Source organism: Mus musculus, chromosome 14 (assembly GCF_000001635.26).
Source record: "Mus musculus strain C57BL/6J chromosome 14, GRCm38.p6 C57BL/6J".
Classification (NCBI taxonomy): domain Eukaryota; kingdom Metazoa; phylum Chordata; class Mammalia; order Rodentia; family Muridae; genus Mus; species Mus musculus.
In genome coordinates, this window is record NC_000080.6 from 98,274,939 (window position 1) to 98,289,745 (window position 14,807).

The window sequence follows — 14,807 nt, forward strand, 5'->3', positions numbered from 1 at the left end:
TGGAAGGAGAGGTCATCAATGAGAGGCCCTTGGTCCTGTGAAGGCTCGTTGCCTCAGCCTAGGGGAATGTCAGGGCGGTGAGGTGTGAGTTGATGGGTGGGTGGCTGGGGGGCTATCTCATAGAAGCAGGGTGGAGGCGATGGGATAGCGGGTTGCAGAGGGGAAACGGGGAAGGAGGATAACATTTCAAATGTAGATAAAATAACCAATAAGAAAGAAAAAGAAAGGTTTGAGAGGTTTCAGTATCTAAGACCTTACAAATTTAGAATTTAAAATAATCCCATCTGTGTCAACTATATTTTATGGTGAGTACATGAATTTAATTTATGAAATTTGATACTGTGATTGGTCAATCAATTCAATGACTTTTTTTCCTACTTTACAGTCTGATTCTAAAATCCAAACCAGCTATTAATTACTCTTGGGTCAATATTGACAGGAAGAATCTTTTATTTGACTTATTGCGAGGAGGAAAAATGGAATAACTATGAGATTAATAGATGAAATTGGGTAATAGATAGATAGATAGATAGATAGATAGATAGATAGATAGATAGATAGATAGATAGATAGATAGTAGATACAAAATGTGACCTTGGACTGGACAAGGGCTTGGCTTGAGCCTTTAGCAGCCTATCTCCTTGCCATTCAGTTCCAGCTACCCTATCTGTCTCAGTGTAAAATGGCTATTTTGGGTCCAAGACCTCATCTCCTTACAGGTAAGTAAGACCTTGGCAGTCACTTCACCCTGGACCCAGACATGGGCTTTAGTTTAGTGGAGACATAGGACAATGAGTAAATTTTTACCCCAGTTTGCAATTATCTTCAACTTGTTTATTGTAATATAAGGAATATGCACTGAAAATTTGTAGTTAAAACAAGAAAAATAAAAGCAAATGAATTTACTTTATGGTTCCTCTTTAAAAATAATGACCAATAAAGCTCAGGTAGAAGTTGCTTTAGTAGTAGCTATAAGAAGAAACACTTTAAAATAATGAGGTCCTTTATTCCCTTGGACAAATCTATTATTCAGATACCAACTATATCTCACTGCTGTGCTTTCCATTTAAAATAACTGACTATAAATAAAGCAAACGAACGAAACATTGGCTCTTTGTTTTATAAGAATTCTGTAGCATTTAAAATAATTATTGTAATACGTGTTTAGAATAAAAATTATTTTAAATAACAGTGGAGATTTAAAAAAAATAAAGGTTTTTTTTCTCCCTTTCTTCATTTCTGGATAACTAAAAGGTTGTCAGATTTCTAAGCTTTGTAGTGTAGAACAATAATAAAAGATTCTGAAAATTTAGGTGAAATTTGAATGTATTTCACAGTTAAAAGTCTAGGGCAATGATGTTGGTATGTGTCCTACTGCTTTTTTTTTTAACTAGTGGTTCAAATTCCAGGAATTGGGTAAAATGTGGTTCCTATTTCATAAGAAAACAAGGCCCACTTTGTATGTGCATATATCACAGAAACAAGTAAGCTGGAAATTATTTATAGGTAAGAAATTGAACTGTGTATAGTTTTTATGTACACAAAATTAGATCAGATTTAAATTTTGACTAGACATTATTTAAACCTAAAACGCATACTATTAAAATACAAGGAAAATGCTATTTTCGTAGGCAGGTATTCTAAAGAAGTTTCCCAGAAAACTGCAAATCCTATACAAACTGCTATATAAAACTTTTACAGAAGAAGAAAAATTGCACAAACCATTCCTCTATCCACCACTCTGGTATAATGGAGATTTCCATTTGTTTTATATGCCAGGAGTTTTTGTCTCCAAATCTTCATCAGTGTCTTAAGTACACCCCGTGCTTCTGCACTGACATACTTGCCTTTTTGTGGATCATCCTTTCTTTCCCCCCACCAAATTACTATATTTCTTTCAAGGCCCCCTTCAAAGGCTCTTTTCCACTGAGCTTTCCCCTCCTTATAAATCAGAATTAATTGCATCTTCCCATGGACCCTCAAAGCACTTTGAACCTCTAAATGGCAATTACTTTATTCTGTCTTGCAGTCTATCTATTTACATGTTTAAAGATGCCTCCCCCATAAGACCTTAGGTTCCATACAGATGTGTCTTAGTCAACACCTCTCCTACCTCACTGGATTTCTTCTAAACATGTGTAATTACTTATAAACTTGGAAAGTGGTTACCAATCATATAAACAATAGCCACAAACAGTGACATTTTTTCTGTTAACATGCCTTCAAGTCAAATTTAGACTATATAGGTGCCTTTACAAGTTAATACTGTTCTGTTTTTTATTTTAGACAATAAATACTAAATTTTGATTTAATGATTAAATATTAAATATTAATTAAATATTAATTAATTAAAATATTAAAAATTGTCTGTGTGGTATTTTCCAATAGTCCTTCAATTCCTAAGTGCACCCATTAATACATCAAAACTGTAGACTGTCTAAAGCTGTCACTTGGAAAACCGTTCTTCTCTCTTGCTTTGCTAAGATTAACCTTTTGAGTCATATAAATCAAACCTTGAAGGAACAAGGAAAAGTTGAAGTTGCTGTCATCACATTTTCTTTGTGAAACTTTTAACTTGATCAGAGTGTCACTGATAATGTTTTCAACTTTTCATGGTATCTTAAAGCTGTTTCTCTTCGTGGAAATAAAAACAAGCTACCCATTTTTTCATATATTTCAAAATACACATTTTGCAATGAGAGAAGTGTGCATACAGAGTTTTAAAGTTCCATCTAACAAGAGTGTGGAGCAATAATGACATTACAGGTAATATTCACACTTTTAACGATCACCTTAAAATTTGGACAAAATTACAGAACAAATAAGGGCTTGAGGGACTCCATTAAATACAATGATCAGGAACCTTTTAAGGCAGTAAATGCACCAAGCAATATTTCCAAGCTAACTCTGATATTCTTACTGATGACGAGTTTTGTGTGAAGTTGAACGAATTGATTCCTCAATTCAACCTTCTAAGGTATTCAGTATACCTTTCCATAGGTTTTACTCAGTTTTCAATTATTTGATTATCCCTCTGATAAGCTGATTTAAATGGATATCTGCTCTCATATTAGATAGTAGCAACTGAGGTTCAGACATCTAATGTCAAAAAATCCTTTATTCTTCACTCCTCTAAGATCTTTGCTCTTTGTTAAACTTAGTAACAGAGAAAAGAATGTTAGAGATGTGAGTGGGTGAATCTCACAAGCACTTTAGGTGAGCTCCCCTTCAAACTGATTGCCACTGATCATATAGAGAGTGATGGGGGAAATGGGGATTAATTTGGCATGTACAGTTAATTTTAAAATGTTTTCCTTGTTTATGAAGCTCTATAAAACATATGTGCAAAGTCCCTTGTACTCTTAGTTTTACTATCTTTCCCCTATATTATTCATATAGAGTTTTCCTTGTCCATACCTTAACATATAGTAAATTCAAATAAAGTAACAAAACTCTTAATGTAAATATTTGTATTGATACATTACTTCATTTGAAACGTTATTAAGAGTAATATTCCTATTTGACACCATGATCTAAATGTGATTTGAGTTTGTCCTGGCCATTACCAGTAGAGTGTTCTATAGGAAGTAAAGCCACATCACAAGAGTGCTGTGCTGTACACAGAAGCCCAAAAGCAATCATAGTCCTAAGCATGTTCATAACTGGAGCCATTCACCTCTAATATGAACTATTGGGGTATGTAACAGGTGAGAAAGAGTAAAATTAAGAAGTTTTTTAAAAGCAAAAATATTAAAAGTGGGGAGTTATCTTAGCATGTGGTCCAAAGACTCAAAATCATTCTTACTTAAGAGTCAATACACATTTATGGAAGTGAAAAATTTCTGTATTAAGAATGAGGTTTTCGTTTTAAGTATTTAAAAGTTGAGGTCATGGCTTTGAAATCCTTTCTATAATGACAATGGAAAATATTAAAATCAGACCCTTCAAGAGCTCCCAGAGACTAAACCAACAACCAAAGAGGGACCCATGGCTCCAGCTGCATATGTAGCAGAGGATGGCCTTATCTAGGATCAAGTGGGGGGAGGTAGGCCCTTGATCCTGTGGAGGCTTGATGCTCTAGCATAGGAGAATTCTAGGACCGTGAAGCTGGAGTGGTGGTGGAGAACACCCTCATAGAAGCAGGGTGGAGGATAGATGGGATAGGGGGATTGTGGAGGGGAACCCTAGAAAGGGGATAACATTTGAAATGTAAATAAATAAAATAACCAATGAAATAAATAAAGTAACAATAAAAGAAATAAAAAACACAACAAATAAAACTCTTTTCCATCCTAAAAAATTATTTCTATCTTGGCAAATACTATTAAAATGTAATAGAATATTCAGTAATAAGCCTGCCAATAAAAGTTATTCAACCATGCAATAATTTTACTTCTTAATTTACAATCTGATATTTAAAGATTCCTTGTAGTAAATTTTAACAAAAGGTTTACTTACTTCAAAAGACAAGAAAGTTGAGTATGTGAGTGTTTGAAAAAATAACTATCTAAAATATATAAATAGTCTAGTAATACATGGTTTATAAACAATATAGTTTCTCTGAGTTAAAGTAGAACTCAATAACATTTTCATAATTCTACATTTACTACTACATATTGTGCTTTCTCAAAAAAATTTTTAATGCATTTGCTTTCATACACATTAGGAAATTTTACTTGACCAACATAGGAGTTTCTTTGTGGATCATCTCCCAATAAGTACCAACATGATATTTAGCAAAATTATAAATGGCATAATAACAACTGTCCTATGCCACTATCTATGATCCTGAAGTCCCAGCAACCACTTCTATCTCCACCCATGTCTGTGAGAAATTATGAACATTTAATCATTGAGTTTATTTTTATTACTGAACCCAAGTCAAAGTCTCAGCCTGGGGTTCAAGTTCTCAAAGACGGGCAGATTTAATATATTTGTCACCACCTTGATATTGCTTTACTGAAAATGAACCTGATGGCTGTGGATTGAGGACAAGCCCCAAGTTGCTACTGTTGATATGCTTTTCAAGAACCCCAAGTGTTTATTTTTTTTTTGTGCTCGATTGCCACAGAGCTTGCTAGGCTCGTATTAATTAAAATTAATAATTCCCTCCTTTTCTCCAATTCACCAATTATTATTTTAGTCAGTGACTTGGTGTGCCATTACTTGGATGAATTTGAAGGAAGTAAATAGACTCTGACTAAATTCCTGAGTAAGTCTTTTTTTCTACTTGCTGGATAGCAGTGTAATACAAATATCTATACACTTTCTTTTAAAGTAAAGGGGTCTACTTTCTTCAAGCAAAAGGAAATTTCAAAAGTTGTGTGCTCTTTCTATACAGGAACGGTTTCCGGAGATCAAATAAGCCACTATCAATTTATTACTTATACGATGATCTGTCCAGAGTTTGCATTTAAAAATGAATTTGCAATTGTCTTTTGTCTCTATTTCCTAATTCATTTTTTAGGGCTTTAAAGATCTGTTGTAACAGGACTCTTGTTACATTTAATAAGTGCCATGTTGATTGGCGTTCTCTAAGTAGGCTTTTCGGTTTGCCTGTGGGGAAATTTAATATAAAAACATTCAACATTCTTTTATTAGTGTTTTTTACTATTCCCAGTCCCATCAGACCTTTGGTGCAAGCAGTGTATTATTGAAAAGCTTATCTGTAAGAAGGGAGCCAAGGGGAAAGTCAGCCTTTATTAATATTGACATCATGTTCGCACACAATGGCTGTCTAAAGAAACTTTTCAATTGGATTTCCACTGCTTTGATACAATATAAATGGAAACAACTGAATGCATGGTTTAGCACAAAATAGTGACGGATGCCATATCCTACACATGGTCAAAGGTTGAGTTAGAGGAATTACACAGCTACAGTTGTTATTATTAATTTAGAATGGTTAGCAGAATATTAGTTATGCTAATTTGGTAGGTTTCTTGATTACACATATTTTCTTTGAGTTCTCTCCATTCTCCCTCCTGTTGGCCAGTTTAAAGAAAGAACATAATTGCTTTTCAAGATAAAACACCTACTTAAAGACCAGGAAAATTCTTAAATCAGAGGCTATTTTATGATAAGGTTGTTACCTCCATACTTATTACCATATAGAATCAGTATTCAAAAATGATTAGGACTTTAGAGACAACTCAGGTTAATTTGTGGAAAATATTTACCTGTTATGAGGTAAGGCATCAGACAGGGAGATGGCTAATGAGGCACGTGACTTTTACTAGAACTCTGCCATTCAGGACTAACATCTCGAGGCGAAAAACTGAAGTTAACAGACATATTTATTACCTTATGGTACCAGCTCCATCCCGGAAGGCATCCTTACTGAAACAACCAGGAACTCCGGCCTTGAGTCAAGAGCACCATAGTTTTCAGAATTAAGAAAAGGACTTGAGGGTTTTCTGAGTACTTCAATTTATTGTAGAATATATTTTTGACTCAGGGAACACTATTGCTTTTCTGGTTAGACAGCCCAAATTTGACACCAAGAACATTGCATTAAAGTCACTGTTTTCCTGGAAACTCTAATTTTGAGGTGTCTAGAGTTATATTTAACTTTTGAAAAGTACTCTTTTAAAAGCTACAGTTTTGGAGCAGATTGATTTAGAGGAGTGTTATAATTAGCTGGTGGATGTGTTAGAAGGACATATTCTTCATGAATCACACAGCTCACTTTAATTGTCACCCCAATTCTAAACTGTTAAGCTTAATCTCTTCTCAGTTTTCACCACAAGAGCCCTTTTTCTATTCTGCCAATAATAAAGGTGTAGTTGTCTTGAAATAGTCATACTCTTGTGAAAGGAGTTATAAACTGTTTTCTTTCACATTTTGAAGTAACTGAGTTTGATTATTTGACACTAACCAAAAAAAAAAAGCCTCTAAGAAAGTAACGTTTTAAAAATAAATACTGAGATTTAATTGCTTTATAAACCACTAACAAACATTTTAAACCAATGGAGAAACATTTAATACAGAATAGCTTAAAATGATAAGTATCATTAGTCAGATATCTTTTTATAGGTAAGAAAATATCAAAGAATAATATTGGTAAATATTGTAATTATTCCCATGAGAAAAAACTAGTTGTTTTTAAAACTATCAATTTCTAGAAGTAAATCTGCAGAAAATATATAGAGTGAACATTAAAACCCCTTTAAAATTGCTGAGTTCAAAGTAATATGGCATGAAGCAAATTTCTTAGAATATCTATATTTACATACAACCTTGAAGCTAAGAAAGAGCTATATAAAATGCAAAAACTGTTGTCACGTATATGTGAATAAATTATACTCACTGTATATCACATATTTGTATGAGAAGATCCCTGATAGGCATTCTCTGGGAATCCTCAGGCAACTCCAGCTAGCTAAGCAGATATATTAATTGTAGATCTTCTTCTCTCCCTCTATTCATCTGAAGTTAAATTCTGGAACTAATCTCCACTCTGTAGCAGACCACCTGCTGCAACTCTCCCCGACCTTATCTCTAGTAGATCACACAGATCTACCCCTCCAATGTTCCTTTATCCTCCTCATTGCTTTATCACAGTCAGCAACTCCAACAGGCACTCCCTAGAAAACTACAGGCTAGAATACCAGGTAAGTTAACTAAAGATCTTTACCTCTCCCTCAATTCCTCCAAGTACAAATTTCTGGTCTCTTCCACAGGAGATCACAGGCTGAGGCTTCTTCTCACTCTCTGCCCTTGCTCCCAAGGGGTGAAAAAGGTCCTACCTCCTGTGGACTACCTCAACCCCTTACCCCAACCCCATTCCTAAGTATAAGCTTCCAATCCCTAGAAACACATTTTATCTAGAACCCTCAGTGGCCACATCTATGAGGATTCCAGGTGAATTTTCTCCAGAGCAACACACTTATTTGCTCCTAAGAACCAGAGAGGGCAATAGAAACCAAGGAACAGAATACCCACCCAAAAGACAACCAGATATCAGCAACTAGAATTACAATTTTCCCAAACCCAGATGCCTAGACATTAGTGTAAAAACAAAACCAGCAACAGGTAGGAGAGTGTGTCTCTATTAGTACCCAGAAACAGAACTACAAACTATAAGTATTGTAACATAGGTGAAGCATAAAACAAAGACTTTAAAATGGCCTTTGAAAATATGAAAAAGATTCATAAAGAGGAAATGGTAAGATTCCTTAAAGAAATCTATAAAAAGATACCAATGAAGAGTGAGGGAAATGAATTTAAAAGGGCAAGAGCTGAAAAAAAGGAGAATCAATAAAGAAAACAGAAGTTTGGAAATGAAAATATAGGAACTCACACAAGAAAAGAAGAGACAAACTTCACCAACAGGATAAAAAGATGGAAAAGATAATCTCAGGTGTTGACAACCTGATAGAAGAAATCTTTAACACCTGAGATTCTCTCTTCTATCTTTGATATCCTGTTGGTGAAGCAGAAGAGATAGGAAAGGATACTACATATTCATAAAAGAAAAACGCATCAAGAGGGCACTGCAATTCTTTATCTATGAAACAGAAGAGCATCCAAGTTCATAAAAGAAATGCTACTACAGCTTAAATTATATATTAACGTTCACACATTGATAGGGGAGACTTTAATACCCCACTATCATCAATAGATAAATAAAAGCTAAAGAGAAATACTAGAGCTAAGTGATTTATAATCCAAATCAACCTCACAGATATTTAGAGCTTTCACCAAAACACAAAAATGTATACCTTTTTACAGTACCTATTGTAGTGTGAATATGCTTGGCCTGTAGGGAGTGGCACTGTTAAGAGGTATGGCCTTGTTGGAGGAAGTATGTCACGGTGAAGGCAGGCTGTGGAGGTCTCTACCTATGCTCAGACTCCACCTAGTGTGGAAGAGAGCTTCCTTCCAGTGGCCTGCAGATGCCAGTCCTCTTCTGGCTGCCTGGGGATCATGATGAAGAACACTTGGCTCCTCCACCACCAGGTCTGTCTGTGTACCGACATGCTTCCCACCTAAAGGAGTAGTGAAAAATCTCACCCAGCTAAGCTTATTGTTTTGGTGTTTGCAGTTGAACAAGGGATAACTATAGCACGTTAAGCATTATTTCCTGGTTATTGCTTTCATTTGAACTTTTGATGTGAAATGAACTATAATTTAGAGATGGAGGACACAGGCTTTTGGTCCAGATCTTGAGATGAGATGACACACACTTTTGATCTAGATCTTGAGGCATAATGGACATAAAATATTAGGCCCAAACATATTGGTACATGAATTTAATCTCAGAAGATAAAGCAGATAAATCTCTGAGTTCAAGGCCATTCTAAGGCAAAGTAAGTTCCAAGTAGAGAAATGCTTAGGTCCACATGTAGTAGTATAAGTTTAGAACTCAGGAGACAGAGCTAGGCAGATCTTGGTGTTCAAAGACAGTCTACAGAACAACTTCCAGGATAGCCAAGCTTAGGCAGTGAAGGAGATGGAAAACAGAAAGTAGATGATAATGTAATATAGCACAAGGGGGATATATTCCAGGTCCAGCAAGCCACAGAACTTGGCAGCTTTGGCCACATGGCACTGGTTTTAGACTCAACAATAAAAAGGGTTGTTGGGTTAAGGTTGTTAGCAGTATTAAAGAAGAGACCAGCATCACAGAGGTGAAATCTGGGAAGATTTTTTTTCTGTGAGTACAAAAAAGCTGTGTTCTAGAGATTTCCAAGATTATAGCTTCTGAAGCAGCAGAACTTTACAATGTGTAAGAATCATCCATTTGGTACTGGTTTTGAAGAGATGAAGGGGTCATATAGAGCAGCAGAGGCTGGGCACTGTGAAATGCCAGGAAAGACCATTTGGTGAAGGTGCAGCCTCAGTTGCAGCTGATGATCCAGGAAGGGTTATACAAAGAAGTTGGGGCTTGGTATCATGAAGGGAGCCTATGAGTGGCTATTGGTGAAACCTAATTGCAGGGGAAGATCCCAGCATACTGAAATGCCAGTACCATGGGATGATCACCAAGAACAGCAGCAGTGCAGTGGAGTGAACCAGAGCCTAGAGTGCTACAGAGGGAAAAGCTGAAAAATTGACCCAAGATTTTTGGAGGGGCCCAGAAGATAATATGTGGATCCAAGACATTGAAACAAGAAGCTATAAAACTCAAGGTGTCTTGGATACCCCAAGATGTTAGAGATGCCAAAGAGGTCAGATACAAGCTGAGGAAAGCTGCTAACAGGGAGTGGAACCAGCTCAAGAAAATAAAGTTTGCTTCTGCTAAATGCCAGATCTGTTAACAGCAGTCAACAAGAATGAATGGAGTTGGAGATCTGAATAGCTCTTTGACATCAGACATGGGGACTTGCATTTTGGAGTTTGCCCAGCTGTTTTTTGTTCTTCCTTTGGTCTAATATTTCCTTGCTATGAGCTGTGGTGTAATGGAAGTATGTTATTTGCCTTTTTATTATAGCTAAGAGACTTTATGAATCTCAGAAGTGACTTTGCAATTTTAAACATTGAGACTGTCATAGACTATACTTTACTTTTGAAGTTGGACTAAATGTATTTTACATTATGATATGGCTAGGTATGACTCTCATCAGCTCATGCGTTTGAAATATGGGGGCCAGAGAATGGCAGCTTGAGTATTCTTGGCTCATAGGCAGTAAGTGGCCTTGTTGGAGGAAGTATGGTATGATGAGGATGGGTTTTGAAAGTCTCTTACTGGCTGGATGTGGATGCCAGTCCTCTCCTGGCTGCTTGTAGACCAAGATGTAGAACTCTTGGCTCCTCTAGCACCATATCTGCAGGTATGCTGACATGCTTCCCACCATGATGAAAATGGACTGAACCTCTGAAACTGTAAACCATTCCCAATGAAATGTTGTCTTTTATTAGAATTGCCTTGGCCATGGTGTCTATTTACAGTAATGGAAAAACTAACTAAGACAGCATCTCATGCAACTTTCTCCAAAACTGTTTGCATACTCAGACCCAAAGAAAAATCTCAACAGACCCAAGAAAATTGAAATACTGCCCTGCATTCTATCTGAGCACCATCGATTAAAGGTGGATATAAACAGCAACAAAAAGCTTACAAACTCATGGGAACTGAACAACTCACCACTGAATTAAAAATGGGTCAAGACATAAAGTATGAAATTAAAGAAATTTAAAAAAGAATTAAATGAAAATAAATACACAATTTGCACAAACCTGGGACAAATAATAGCAGTTCTAAGAGACAAGTTCATTGGACTAAGTGTCTACATAAAATAACTGAAAATATCTCATACTAGGAACTTAATAGGATAAATGAAGCGTAACTCTAGAACAAAAAGAAGAAATTTCACACAAAAGAGTAGACATCAAGAAATAAATAAAACTTGAGGTTGAAACAACTATCGTAGAAATACACAAAAAATTAAGAAAAAAAAAACGTAAAAAATAAATTAGTGAAACAGCTCTTTGAGAAAATCAATAAGACTGACAAACCATTATTCAAATTAACCAAAAGGCTGAAAGAGATTGTCCAAATTAAGAAAATTACAGTTGAAAAAGGAGACATAATAACAAATGCTGATGAAATCCAACGAATCATAAGGACATACTTTAAAAACCTGTACTCCATTACAATGGAGAACCTAAAGGAATAAATACTTTTTTCAGTGCATACCACTTAACAAATTTAAATCAAGATCTAATGTTGAATTTAACAGACCTAAAAAACCTAGAGAAATACAAGCAGTAATTAAGTCTTCTAACAACAGCATCCAGGGTCAAATGGTTTTAGTGAAGAATTCTCCCAAACTGTCAACAAAGAGTTAATACCAATATTCCTCAAATTAGTCCACAACAGGGAAAGAAAATGAACATTGACTGTTTGTTTTATGACAACACAGTTACCCTGATATCCTAACCACATAAGCACCAACAAAGAATTACAGGCCAATTTCCACTATGTACATAGATGCAAAATTTCTCAAAGTAATATTTGAAAACTGAATCTAAGAACTCATCAAAAAGACCATCCACATTAATCAAGTAAGCTTCATTTCCAAAATGCAAGGATGGTTCAACATACATAAATTGATAAATGTAATACATCCTTAAAAAAAAAAAACTGGGAGACAGAAAAATGTGATTATTTCATTATATGCAGAAAAGGTCTTTGACAAAAAACAACACCACTTTATGATAAAATTCCTGGAGATTCTAGGGATATAACTGACATACCTCAACATAATAAATGCATGCTGCAGCAAGCTCAGAACCAACATCAATGTAAATGGATAGAATCTCCAAGTAATTTGATAAAAATCAGGCACAAGAGACTCTCTGTATTCAATATAATACTTTGAAGTGTGGCTAAAGCAATAAGAAAGTTGGAGACGATCATCAGAATACAAATTAGATAGGAAGAGGTCAAAGTATCTTGATTTACCGATTACATGATAGTAAAAATAAGTCACCCTTAAAATTCCACTTTGGAATCCTTGCAGTTGATAAAGACTTTCAGCAAAGTAACTCAATACAAAATTAACTCAAAAATCAGTAGCCTGGCTATACACAAGTAACAGAGGGATTGAGAATGAAATCTGGGACACAGTATTTTTCACAATAGCTTCAAATAATATAAAAAATTTGGGGTGAATATAACCAAGCAAGTGAAAGGCTAGGATGATAAAACTGATAGCGAAGAAATAAATTAAAAGAGGAAACCAGGAGATGGAAAATTCTCCCATGCCCACAGATGAGTAGGATTAATATAGTAAAAATGGCCGTCCCATCAAAGGCAATCTACAGATTCAATACAATTCCCATCAAATTTCCAGCATAGTTCTTCATGGATCTTGAAAGGACAATTTTTGGCTTCATTTGGAAGCTCAAAAAATGAATAATAAGGAACTGCTGGAAATATCATGCCTGATCTCAAATTTTCATACAGAAGTATAGTAATAAAAACAGCTTGGTATTGATACAAAAGAGACACGCTGATCAATGTAATCAGAAGACCCAGACATAGAGCCACACAATTACAGACATACAATGTTTGATAAAGAATCGAGAAATACAAACTGAATAAAGGACTGATTCTGCAACAACTGGCACTGCTTAAACCTGCCATTAGATTCATTTAAAAGAATCTAAATAGACCCATAATTTTCTCCCTGATCAAAACTCAATTCAAAATGGTTCAAAAACCTCAACATAAAATTAGATATACAGAACCAGATGAAAGAAAATGTAGGGAAATAACCTTGAACTTACTGGCACAACAAGAGAAGTCTTTTTCCATAGAACAACATTAGCACAGGTTCAAAGATCAATATTTAGTGATTAGGACCTCATGAAGCTGAAAAGTTTCTGCATGCCAAAGGACTAATATTTGGATAAAACATCAGCCTACAGAATGAGTAAAGATTTTTTTTTACTAACTCCACATCTGACAGAGGATTAATATAAAAAATAAAGAAAGAACTCAGAAAACTAGATACCAAGAAAACAATTCACCTGATGGGGAGAAGGGGAGGGGAAACTGTGGTCAGTATGTAAAATAAATAAAATTTAACTTAAAAATGGAGTACAGATCTAGGCAGAGAATTCTTATAAGAGAAAATGTCTGAGACCCACTTAAAAAAAAGGATTTCAATTATCCTCTTTGTTAGGGAAATGCAAATCAAAACTTCTTTGACGTTTCATCTTACACCAATCAGAATAGCTATGATCAATAAAGCAAGTGACAGCTTGGCAAGGGGGTGGAGTAAGGAGAACACTTACCTATTTCCAGGGGGTACCAATAAATTAGTAAATAAATAATAATACCAATAAATTAGTACAGCAGTATGAAAATCAATGTGGTCACTCTTCAGGAAGATGGAAGTAGATCTGCCTTAAAATCCAGCTATGGCACCCGAAGGGTGCTTCATCCTACAGCAGAGACAATTGCTCAAGCATGTTTGTTGCTGCTCTACTCCTAACAGCCAGAAATCAGAAACCACCTACATGTCCTTTAACAGAAGAATAGATATAGAAAATGTGCTACATTTACACAATGGAATATTACTCAGCCGTTTAAAAGATGAGATCTTGAAAGTCACAGGTAAATTGATCAAACTAGGAAAAACAAAAACAAAAACAAAAAACAGTCATCTTTAGTGGAGCATCCCAGACCCTGTAAGAAAATATGGTATGTATTCACTTATATGTGGATATTAGCTGTTAAGACAATGATAACCAAGCTGTAATCATAGATCCACAGAGATTAGGTATAGAGTGAGGAGCTGGAAGGACAGAGAGATCTTGATAGGTAAGAGAAAGAAATGAATGTTTAGGGATGTGGAGGGATAGGGCTGAAGAGAGGGAGAATGTAACTGGGGGGAGGGAAAAAGAACAAAGGACAGGATCCACAGTGACAGCTAAAGCGAAGGGGCATCATTTAGGGGTAATATTTAAACCTAACACAGTAGAAGCGTCTTAAATATATATACATAACTAAAAGTAATCTAGATAAAATTATGAAATAATGGGTAGACCCAGCTTCAACTGGATATATTGCTAATAAGAACTCTCAGAGATTGTATCAACATGCACAGTATCTGCATGAGACTGCACCTGGTACTCTGGGTATATATTATGACTTCCAGTTTAATGCTTTTATGGGATTGCTGATCATGCAAATGAATAGGTCTCTGTTTCTTCTGCTTTCTCTTGGGGTCGTTTTCTTCTTTGTAATTTGCTTTGTTCTGTTTTGACAATTTCATGTGTGTTTTTATCATATCATATATCATATCATATCATATCATATCATATATCATATGATTGTCTTTGAAGCCTATTTG